This window comes from Electrophorus electricus, chromosome 8 (assembly GCF_013358815.1).
Source record: "Electrophorus electricus isolate fEleEle1 chromosome 8, fEleEle1.pri, whole genome shotgun sequence".
NCBI classification, from domain to species: Eukaryota; Metazoa; Chordata; class Actinopteri; order Gymnotiformes; family Gymnotidae; genus Electrophorus; species Electrophorus electricus.
Genome location: NC_049542.1, coordinates 23,449,544 through 23,458,570, shown reverse-complemented (window position 1 = coordinate 23,458,570; position 9,027 = coordinate 23,449,544).

Sequence of the window (9,027 nt, the reverse complement as noted above, 5' to 3'; positions counted from 1 at the left end):
AGCACCCATATTCACTAAGCTTTTTATTAAAGGTTTTGGGGCTAGGTTTTGGGGCTAGGATAATTAACAAATTAATATTTGTTAATGTATAATTTATAACGTAAACTTGTCCTATACTTTTTTCTCAAAGAAGTTTCATGCACACAGCCTCAGTAATGACTACAGGGCTACTCTGCTCAAAGTCCTGACATCCTTACCGAAAGTGTCAAGAGTGTTTACACACCTGCTTTGAGCAGTATTTATGGTTCTGGGAATAAGCACTGAACCATGTTCAGACACACACATACGCACACAAACTTCCAGAAACATGTCCCCACATATCCAAACATTGCAGCTGTGTTTTCACATGCATTGTTTTGTTTTAGATTTCCACCTTTCAAAACTTTAAAGTGGCACGAGTGAACAAGCCTTCATGTGATACTCATCAGCTTTGCTTCCTAAGAGGTTGCTTTTTCCTTCCCCAAAAGGAGCTTTAAAAATGACTTGGGTATAGTGAGCAGGAGAAACCAACCAGAGAGGTTCTGCGCTACAGAGGGCATGTCTCTCACTTGAGTTCAAAAGGATTTGTGGGGAAAGGAATTTGACATGTAGAGAGTGCCTTGGTGTCTTTCCCCTCTCTGCACCCAGAGTCTTCCTCAAGGACAGTCTTCCTTTCCCGCTGAGCTATTTAGCCATCCATCACTCACTCTGACTCCCTCATTCTGCTGAACATGGACTCATTCAAATGCTTCAGCCATGCGCTATTAAGCTCATACCTGCAGGGTCTGCTGCCATGTGCTCTAATTCAGCTGTGTTTGGCACTTTTGACACACACATTCAGTAGTTCAAAAGGCCGAGTGTGTGCCGCTTAATACCCTCAAAGAAATAAACGTAAACACACGCGCCCAGCAAAAAAAACAAAACAAAAGCAAAACAAAAACAAAACATGCCCCACTGAACTGTTGTCGGTGTGTCATCATTTGGAGCACTGATTTGCCTTCTGCATTTGCCTTCATGCCTATCTTTCCCACTGCATACGAATTGACTTTTGACCCATGCCCTCCAACCCTTGGAGTAGCCATTAGCAACAGAGACAGGAGGGAGTAACTTGACACCTACTCTTACACAGCACTCGATCTGAGCGGGGGTCCTGGTTGTGCAGGTAGTGCGACCTTTCACCGGCTAATGAAATTAGTGGTTAGCGGGTTAGCGCAGGGGTTATAGAGCAGGGTCAGCCATGAAAGAGAGAGATCCTTATTACCAAACGAGGGCTTCTGAGCCAGCTTGGAGAGGCCTTGTGGAAATACGAGGAGCCAAGAGGAGATTGTAGACAGCTAATGAGGATCAGACGGGTGACTAGTTCAGTGAGAAGATTCTGGATAGCCCTAGGGCTTCTTCCACTTCACACGGCTACACGTCATTATTACCACTAGTGTGTGCTCATGTAAAGGGCTGAGGGAGGTTGTATGACAGGGGTCTCAGCCCACTACTCAAAGCTTCAGAGTAAAATACTGATTTTTGTTTGATTTTTTATTTGATTTTTTTTTTTTAGATTATCTAACCCCATTGAGACCAGTTTATGCAAGGTTACAATTTCTTTGGTTAGACCCAAAGCAATGGCTCTGCTAAAGTATATTTAATGAAAACAACATAAACACCAAAACAGAAACTCCTGACATTTAAGATTCTGATAAGAATCTGGGAATAAGTATGCAGTCGCTCACCCTTCTTCCTCGCCATGTGACTTATGCTTCATGCAGTGCTCAGCCATGACTTACAATTCTGGCACCCAGGACCCCTAACCTGAGGCGCCTTTAGACATGCCTGTTCCCTACCCCTGCCCTAAAGGTGCTGCCTAACATCCTGCAGAGATAAACATCTCCCACGTAGAGGTCCACACTTCAGTGCTCTGAGCACACTTAGTCAAGCGCCGCAAAGCACTGACTCAGCAACTCAGCTATGGAGCTAAGTACAGGTTAATCCATGTGCACCAGTGTTTGACTACGTGTCAGTTAGATGGATGTGTTTGGGGGTTTGCAGGCATACCTGTGTGTGGTGGAGCAGTGGATAGAGTCATAGGGAGAGTATAGCCACATGACCATTTCTTATTCTTTACCACAGTAACAGAAAGTAAAGCATTTACATTCAAGTGTGCAAGTGTGCACACCAAGTGTTTGTTTCTATGTGCATGAATGATCTAAAGATATTTGCGGCAGGTCTAAAGTTAAAAAGATGGATACACCAGGCTCCTAGTTCTCTGCCTAAGTATTTCTCTACAAACCTAATATAAGCTTAACCCTCAGTCTCTCCTATACAAATAAACACTAAACCTGTGCACCTTTGACCTGTCCTGCTTCAGTCATGTGCTAGGGGAATTAGCCTCAACACAAACACACACCAGAAAACACACATACTGTCTCTCTGCCTGTCTTTCTCACCAATTCTGACATTTAGCTGACATTTCTGCTCTCACTCTGTTCCACACTTTTCAAAGGAAAGTTCTTCACAACCCAAGCAGGAGGCAGCTGTAAATTCCAGCATAACTCTAATTTTAGTGTCAATCCTTAATTGATAAATGGATGACATATTACCTCATAAAACATTCACAGGAACCTGGAAGGCCAACAGTGCCACGTGCTATTGAATGGAAAGTCTGCTTCACTGACTAGGACAGCACAAGAAAACAGCAGCCATTAGAAAGCAACACAGGCCTGATTTGATTCTCTGTGTGTCCTGTTTACATAAGTTCTTTTGGAGTGCTCTTGACCTCATTGGTATTTTTAACCAACAGATGGAACTCCCCTTGTCCCTGAAACCCCCTCTGTCCATACACTGTGAAAAAAAAAAAAAGACAGGGAGGAAAAGAGACAGAGAGGGATTGAAATCTGTTTTCATCCACCTTTGACATGCTTGTGATGTTATCAATTCTGTTAAGTAAGCACAGCTGCGTGCTCACACCGTGCTCCGCTCTTTCCTCCTTCCCTACTCCCATCATCTCTTGCGGGAGATCAACTCATTAGGGGCCGTCCTCCTGTGGTGCATGCTAATGTTTCATGCACCAGCCACAGACATGCCCATCAGACGGAGCGTTGCTATTCATTGCACACAGGAAAGACAAGAGAAGCAGAGACATGATGAGAGAGAGACGGGGAAGGGGGGGAGAGAGAGAGAGAGAGAGAGAGAGAGAGAGAGAGAGAGAGAGAGAGAGAGAGAGAGAGAGAGAGAGAGAGATGTGTCAAAATGGTAAGCAGTGTGAGTAGCCCCAGCTGAACTGGGCCCGGTGCATGGCGCTGCTGGCAAGGGCTTATCAGCTTCCTGCGTGGAAGTGAGGAGAAAGGAAAGGTGCACACACTGGCTCTGAGCGCTGTGGAAGGAGGGGTCTGAAGGAGAAGGTTCCCTAGTCCAGCGCTCTGGAGCGGCATCCCACCGGGCAGGGCTGCGGAACGGTGGGGGGAAGAGGCCACATTGCGTGCCCGGGGTCACGGCCTACAGGGGAGATGTGAAGTGGGATTGATCTTTGAATTCCAGATAAAACCATCAGTCTAAAATTTGCATACAATGAGCATTTAAGGAATGTGTTTTCAAGTCTTACCTCCCACCTCTTATTATCAGAGCACAGACTAACCTTGGACACAGAACCGTTGTTATCTCCCCACAGCCACTCCAAGATAGGAGAAGCCCTATGGTTGACCCATACAGGACATTATGACCATATCCTATTATGGACTAAAATGGAGATTAGGAATAGAAATTTGCTAACACAAGACCCTTATGAGCCAATGATAACATGCATCGATGGAAGCTTTACGAATTTGGACTGTCACTGTGGAGGAGTAGCTAAATGTATAAACTAAAACAGAGAACTTCCTTTCATTAATCAGAGTGGGAGAGAGGGTAAGGTCACCCAGATCGGACACTCCTTGTCTTAGACTCACTCACAACATGGTTAAAGAAGTCTTGCTAAACTAATAGATTATCACAGTTAGGTCAAGTGTTTCCCTGGTGAATTTGCTCTGCAGACACATATTAGATGTAGTAAACTACAGTTCTCAGATGCAGTAAGCAGTTTTTACCTTGACTGTGAGCCTACAATTATAGAGAAAACTTCACAGGTAGCGCTTAATTTCATTGTAATGCAATGTCAGCTGTGTAATTGGACACAATAGATAAGAAAGAAATCTAGAGCTCTGCAAGTATGTGTCAGTCTGAAGCTTAGTGGTTGATCTGGAAACTGACAGTGTGGAGAGACAAAAACAATAACGAAATGATGTCAGTTGTCAAAGAAAACGATGTATGTCCCTGAATGAGACTTTCATGCGGGGTTAGCGTCCTGTGAAATTAGCAAAACGTCACTCAGAGACTCACATGGTAGCCTGAGGGCTAAGAGATGGAGTTAGTGGCTCGGGACACTGTCTGGGAAGAACAACTTGTCAAAAGGTTCCCTTTCCTTCATTCTGTTTGTGTCTTTTTTTCTTCTTTCCATGCTTTAAAGACAGCCATCAAGTGAACTGTTAGGTGTGCTGTTCCTTGAGAAAGAAAACATACAGTAGGAGAAGGGAGAGATAATGGAAACAAAAGCGTGTTCCGCTCCAAAGGCTATCAAAGGCCATCTCAGGTGGAGAAGCTCTCGCAGAGGAGACAACAATGGAGGCTAAGAGCAAGGAGAGTCAACATGAGAGACACAACAGTCCCTCACACCCACTTTTCTTAACCCTGGTGTGCATGCTAGGGTTTCTTGGGAAGGACAGAGCGATCCAGGGGTCCAAGACTTTAGAGGGCTCAAATGAGGTGAGGTGAGAATCAACAGTGCCTCATCCCACATCTCTCTTCTCTTATCAGATCAGCACCTGGAATGCCTTTTTCAAGTATACAACTCATCCAACTGTGTGCATCTGCATGTGTGTGTGTGGGGGGGGGTGCATGTGTATATGTATGCGTGCCTGTATGGGTGCATGCATCTGCGCTGTGTAGGAGCATATGTGTAGGTGTGTATCTGCATGTGTGTGTGTCCATTTTTGGATGAGTGTGTAGGTCAGGTGGCTGAATGGAGGTGAGTGAAGAGTACAGCGCTGAGGTACAGTTGTGAGCTTTAACACACTGTACCTTCCTTTTACAGAGACTCAAGAAAAGCAGTGAGTCAAAGGGTATTAGGTTAAACACCCACCCACCCACACAGACACACTCACACACAGGGATGGTAGCTGTTAGGACAACGAAAAAATGACCAGAGCTGACGAGTGCTGCCATCTCTCCTCAGTTTCAATGAGTGAAGGAAGGGTGAGCGAGTTAGTGGGAGATTGGGAGAGTGAAAAGAAAGGAGAGGAGAGAGAAAGAGGAGAGAGAGGGAGAGAGAACCTCAGCAAGCAGCTCAATACATGAGGTCGCCAATAGCCTGACGTTTTATTTACCAAAAGCAACCGAATCTACCACTAAACACACCAACTTACATAACCTCCAGAGTGCCACACTATCCCTTACACAAAACAAAGCAAAGATAAAGGTCTCTGTCTCTGGGGAGAACCCACGTGCAGAAGAACAAATACAACAGCTATCACTTGCTGACTTGGAATCATAACAAGTGGATGACTAACACATGCTTAATTAAAGTTAAAGAGTCTAACGACATGCAGCAGGTACAGGTGTAAGCCACAGGTAAAGCTGCTCGGATGGCATTGTCTTGCACGGAGTGGGAGTGTGTGGGCGGTCGTGTCCGGTGTCAGCTCTTTGTGGCTGGGGTGGGGCTGTAACAGAAAAGCGCTGCAGGTGTGCATTTAGTGGTTGAGTGTGAGGAACTGGAGAACAGAGGCCCCAGGAACGGCTGCACCTGCGGGCCTCTGACTCACTGTCTCTGGGGGGCACAGGGCAGGGCAGAAGCAACAGCCAAGTCATGGCGGCTTTGTGCGGCACAAGGACATGTGAGAGATGCCGACCTGAATAACACTGAGTAACTTTCTCGGAGATACCAATATCTCACGCCATGGGGGTGGGGGGGGGGGGGGGGGGTGGGGGGTAGTGTCACTGACTACCAGCATTTCCTGAAACACAACCCATGACTGGATGAGCATGTAAAACATCCAAGTGTTTCTCCTGCGGAGGTTATTGTTTTGATGCAATACTGTTGAATCACAGTAGGTACTGTAACCACACATGGAGACAGAGGGTACTGTAACCACACATGGATACAGTGAGTACTGTAACCACACATGGAGACAGAGGGTACTGTAACCACACATGGATACAGTGAGTACTGTAACCACACATGGAGACAGAGGGTACTGTAACCACACATGGATACAGTGAGTACTGTAACCACACATGGAGACAGTGAGTACTGTAACCACACATGGAGACAGTGAGTACTGTAACCACACATGGAGACAGAGGGTACTGTAACCACACATGGATACAGTGAGTACTGTAACCACACATGGAGACAGAGGGTACTGTAACCACACATGGATACAGTGAGTACTGTAACCACACATGGAGACAGTGAGTACTGTAACCACACATGGAGACAGAGGGTACTGTAACCACACATGGATACAGTGAGTACTGTAACCACACATGGAGACAGAGGGTACTGTAAGAACACATGAAGTATAATATTGGTGGTAGCGACAGATATCCAAGGCCATGGGTGAGAAATTCACCTTTCTCTCACTAGAGCTAGGTAGCATTTGTGTCTTGGTCATTAACCCAGTGTGTGTGTGTGAGAGACAAAGAGAGAGTGAGCAAGCAAGAGAGAGAGAGTGAGAATAAAATTGACACACTAATCCTTGTTCCATAATTAAGACAGTATGTACACATAGTGTATGATAAAGACACTGGCAAGGAGATGTGTGTATCATAAAAGGAAAAACAACCTAATTCATACTCCTTCAGTCAACAACAAGAGGGGATTTTCTTATACTGCCCATAACATTCCTGTTTCTCTGGTGATTCACCCTCCCTGAACTGATGCTCTGAAGGTTTTCTAAGTGTTTAATTAAAAACAAAGTGTGTCATGGTAACACACAAACACCTACAACATGACAGCTCTCCCTATTCAGTATTTCAATCAGCTAAGCCTGTCTAACTCTCTTAACATGTATGTGATGATATTCACTGGACCTCTCCATTGGCATCATGAGTAGAAGGTTCTAGAAAGAATCCAGAAGCTCACATCTGTACGGATGCCAGCCACCTTCTCAATCCACTCAAAAGTGCAACTATTCGCAAACCCAGACCATCCGATGCATTCTTCATCCCCCTTGCTCATGCCTGCCTTATTTGACTCCTCTCCTGCCCTGCCCTCCCGGCCTCTTTGCCTGCCATCGATCCAGCTGTTGTTTTGGTAGCGCTCACTGCCAGCACTGTCATTCCGGGGTGGGGGGGGGGGGGGGTGTCAGAAGGCGACAGAGAGCCAGGAGAAGCAATAACAGGAGAGTTCACTCCGGTTCAGCATTGGGGGAGAGGGCTGCACAGCGGGAGGAAACCACAGAAAGAAAATGAGTCAGCACGGGACAAGCAAGTGAGGTCAGGAGGAACAGACACGCATCCATTTAGGTTCTCGGGGAGAGACGGATTGAGAGAGGTGGGAAACAGGAACGGGCAAAGGAACAGGGGATTGAGAAGCCAACAGGCTGAAGTCGACACGTCTGGTGCTGGGCAGATTGGCCGGACCGCCTCCAGGCTGATGCTTGCTCCCAGTGGCCTCCATCAGTCTCCATCCTCTCAAACCCCTTGGAGAGGAAGCCTATTATTTCTCAGCCTTCGAGCTGAGCTGTGGGCTGTCAGAGGCTGACAGCACGCGCTCCTGAGCTGTCCTCAGGTTACTCTATAAACACACGCATTCCCACATTCCACTTCCAGACATAACATTAGGCAGAGCTGTGACATACCCTCAAATTACCACCAGGCCATGAGCTAATAAACAGCAGTTCGTATGTATATATGCTGGACCCAACATGGTCTAAATGAGGATTCATGACCTGTGCAATGCTTGCCAGCTTTATCATAACCAGACCCTGCTAACCTCTTTAAGCATCATAAAAAATTTGTAGGTAGGAAATCACAATGATTGAAGGTATTTTCATTTGACTTGGCACAAATGAAGTTGCAAGAAAAAAAAAAAAACCCACCTCTAACCTGAATGTCAAAAAGACATCCTAAACCTATACCTTAACTTTAACAATTTGGTGTGTGACTCAAGATAGCTTGTGTGAACTCCAGTGAATTGACATTCATGAGAGCCTGCTGGTGAAGTCGCCTCCTTCACCTCCATTCAACTCCAGCATCGAACTGCATCCTTGGGACACAACTCCACTGCAGAAGAGGTCATTTCCCTCCATCTGGGCCCCACCTCTGCCCTATTGGAGTCAATCAGCACAGCTCTCCAGGGCGTCCAGGAGTCTCGACAGGGGCCTGTTAGGGAACGTCACCTCGGATTAGGAGGGAGGTGGAGAAAGCTGCAGGACTGGAGCTCTCTGGGGCCCTGGGGCAGCTAGAAGGGCTACCCGGGAAGGCAGGGGGTAATGAACACCACCCAGGAGAGGAGATGAGACCAGAGCTGGGGGTGCAGAGGGGTTTGCATGAAGGACCAGATCCTCTTAAAGTAAGCCACCATAACACACAAGGAAGGCTCAGGCTTTAAATCCTCAGGCACCCTCATGCCAGTAGTGTTAAATGTGGTTACTTGGTTTGCCTAGAAAATGGGTTATTCAAAGAGCCATGAAAACTGACTAGCTGAGCACATTCAGGCCTTTCTGAAAATACAGTAACAAATAATTTCTCAGAAAACAAACTATAATGAATAACTAACAAATCACCCTTTAAAACATGCAGTGCATGTAGCATAAATAGCATGATAGATTGTTTCTGATGTCCTAATGGTATATATGATATTATTATATAACAACAACAACACCAACAACAACAACAACAATAATAATAGTTGTTGTTGATATTGTTATTATTATTCAACTACTGAGTGCTGTTTTGGAGAACTTTATCTAGTGGGTGAAATTGGCAGTTTGTATTTTGCATTTGTTTAGAAAATCACGGTGT